This window comes from Gavialis gangeticus, unplaced genomic scaffold (genome assembly GCF_001723915.1).
Source record: "Gavialis gangeticus isolate Ggan-Ray unplaced genomic scaffold, GavGan_comp1, whole genome shotgun sequence".
Lineage (NCBI taxonomy): Eukaryota > Metazoa > Chordata > Crocodylia > Gavialidae > Gavialis > Gavialis gangeticus.
Window position 1 is genome coordinate 8,896,200 of NW_017729032.1, and position 3,406 is coordinate 8,899,605.

The 3,406-nt window shown below is 45.4% G+C and overlaps 1 long non-coding RNA gene across 1 annotated transcript in view; it reads right to left on the reverse strand.

Moving 5' to 3' along the window:
- Window positions 1–1,396: 1,396 nt before the first annotated feature.
- LOC109302544 overlaps window positions 1,397–3,406 on the reverse strand; it is a 20,303-nt gene continuing 18,293 nt past the window's right edge. The window contains exon 3 of the long non-coding RNA XR_002098835.1: window positions 1,397–1,483. This is a non-coding gene — a long non-coding RNA (uncharacterized LOC109302544). The remainder of the gene's footprint in view (window positions 1,484–3,406) is intronic.

Here is a 3,406-nt window from a genome sequence, read left to right on the forward strand (position 1 = left end):
GCCTGCAGCTGGCCCTGGGTACTGGCAATCAGTCTGGCCTCCTAATGGCAAGGCTGACCTGGATGCAAATTTGCTCCTGGATCATATCGACATGTGTGTTACTGTGCAGTAACTGATCATGAGTAAATCTGATACCTGCATTTGCAGGTATCAAATTTACTCATGAATAGGGGTTTGTACTGCACAGTAAGCATGCACACATGTAGATGTGTGTCCTTACTGCGCAGTTAAGTGTCTCATGTAGATGTGACCAAAGTGATGTTCCTCATCTTGTCTAACATCTCTCCCAAATTTACTGTAGGTCCAGTAAAAGACATACCAAAAACTCCTTACCTTTTATGTATTTCCTAGGCCTTCATGGCTACGACAACATTCCAACCCTACCTGCGGGTATTTACACTTTCTAGGTGACCCCACAGCTTGGCAACTATCGCATGCCTATATCCTGTCAGCATGCAGAAACTGGAATTCCTTGGTCTATGCCACTTCAGGTGCTCAACCCAGTAAGTATGTTCCTGTATGCCTAATACATACTGGTAATATCAGGATGTCTGTGAAATGCACTAGTAGCAAGGACTTTCTTTTAGAACAGTCAGAAGAGGAAGCAGTGGTAGCTGCAACTATAAGAAACTAGAAGTAATAATTCTCACCCAAGAACTGGAAGAGATAGATTCAATTCCCTTCTCAGTTCAAACCTAAATCTTCCACATCCCATGACAGTGCTCTGAATGCCACAAAAATGAATTAAAAAGGCACAGAACATGCACACAGAAGGGATGACAACATTGCTGTTTACAAGTTAGGGGACTCACTGAGAACGTAGTCATCCTAGCTTGCAGACTCTACCACTTCATACATTTTTCATTAAACAATTACTAGATAAAATACAGTGGCAGGGACTAAAATCCAAGACACCCCATTCCCAGAGAAGTGGGCTCCCTAACTGACTGCACAGTTATTTTCCCCTTCTCTCTCTGACCTAATAAACACTAAAACTGATAACCCAATGTGCATCACTACCATGACAGTCCTCCTCTTCTTCCTGTGTTTTAAAAGAAAAAAAGTAGAGAGACTCCTACGCAGTTCTTTGAAAGAAAGTATAAAGGCCTAACTTCAGAAGAGAACTCTGGTCATTCTCATTGGATCAGGGTACCTCTCCACTACCATGAATGACCTACCTAAGCCTCAGTGAGAGGAAGGCTTTCAGACATTGTGACAGGGGATACCTTAATGGCCAGATCACAAAGCAGCCAGCCCATCTTGCCTGCCACAACTTGGTTGTTAATTTGATTTACTATGTTGGAGGTTTCCCATCCCTTGCCCTGATGCCAGGGGGCACTATCCACAGCTTCAAACCTCCAGTACACTGTGGGCCATGCCTTGCAGATGACATCTAGATTATGATTACTTCTCCCAGCCTGAGGCCAGGGCAAACTCAGTCCGTAATTGGGCTCCATTCACTATCACTCTCACTCTGCCCCTCCTCTCACATGAGCCTCTTGTATACCACCCATTTTGGACCACACTAAACTGCCCTATCTACTCCTGAGCAACCCCTTGTGGGCTTTTGGGCTTAGCTACTCTCTCCCTGGTACCACCATGCAGTAACTTTGGTTCCCACAAGTTCCCTTACTCTACTTTTGTAGCTTTAGACAAGTCGAGCTTGGGGCTGCATTTTCCCCAAGCTCTTCACCAGACACCTCTATACCATGCCCCACCCTGGGGCCTCCTCATCATACCTACAACTAGCTTACTCAGGGGGCTTGCCCTTGCACTGGCCTTCAGGCTTACTCCCAGTTCGGCCCTACTCAGGGGCCCCCTGGGACTGTCCCTCAGGCCTACTCCCAGTTCAGCCCTACTCTGTGTGGGGCCTCACGCCATATTCACCAACTACTCCCTCTGGGGCCTCCAGGATCTCACACCCCTGCTGGGCTCTGGCACATAAAAATGAGCATAACTGGCCCCACTACTCCCACAGCTCTCACAATTACCCACCAGATGGTGGGGGCTGGGGTTAAGGTGCCCCTACTTGCCTTTCACCATGGAGGTTAGCAGTCCTGGCATTTAGTTGAGGCTGCCACAGGCAGTCCCACCAGGCCTCCCTACCCTGGCAGGGTGCAGTTTTAGGTCATGACCAGGGACCAGGGGCCTCCATTCTATCCTCATAGCTCCTGCCCTTACCTCCAGGATGTTCCTGAGACATAGCTCAATCAGCTGATGTTCCTCTCATGGCCCCTGGCAGCAAACTGCTGCCTCCCCCTATATAAGCTGGGTCTTAAAATGGCCACCCTAATCAGGTATCTGCTGGCTGCCTGCCTCAGCTCTTCAAGTGGCAAGCACCTGAAGGTGCACTGCCACAGACATGCACTGGTCTTTAGTATCTCCCCATTGGCTAGATCTAGAGTCTCTAGACAACTTTTTGCTATGCGTGCTGACTATTTTCAGATCCCATTTTGAGGTTCCTAACTCTTTCCATGTACTATATTTAAAGATTAGGTACCTAACTACAGGGTTCTGTATTTCATGCAGGCACCAGGAATTTAAGTCCTTTCTTATAACTAGCCTGAAACTCTTATTAATTTTAGTGATGCTAAAATCAGGCCCATCAAGCGTATTCCAGATATAGTTTGGCATATCTGTCAGCTGTTATATTAATATAACTTACATTAATTTTATCAGAGTCTCTTATGCAGCTCTCAGATTTTGTCTGCTTATTTAGATGAATGCACTTACTTCAGATTTTCCATGTTGCAATGAAATATTATAATGGCATTATTAACCTATATTCATCTTATGAAAAAGAATCAAGAGGTGACTTGTCAACAATGCACAAGTACTGTCAAAAGGAGGAAAAAATACCAGATACCAAAAAGTCCTTTAATCAAGCATAAAAAGGCATAAAAGGCCTAAAAGCAATAAGTGGCTTGAAGCTGATGCCAGACAAATTGAAATATTAATACTTTATTTCCAGGTTAGGAAAGTGACTGATTAACTATGGGGACAAACTACCAAGAAAAGTAGTGGTGGAGCATCTATTTTTTAATGTCTTCACATCAAGGACATTTTTCTGCACTTAGTCAAATGAAGTATTGGTCACAAGCATATGCATCTCCTTGAATCTTTGCACAAGCACACAGTGACCAGCTTCCAAATGGATGCCAGTCACCGTGTGCTTATGTAAAATTCAAGGAGGTGCATATTAACTTATAGTTTCATAGTTTCATAGTTTCTAGGGTCAGAAGGGACCTGAGCAGATCATCTAGTCTGACCCCCTGCCATGGCAGGAAAGAGTACTGGGGTCAAACGACCCCAGTAAGGTGGTCATCCAACCTCCTCTTAAAAACCCCCAGGGTGGGAGCCTGCACCACCTCACTTGGAAGCTGGTTCCAGACCCTAGCCGCCCTGA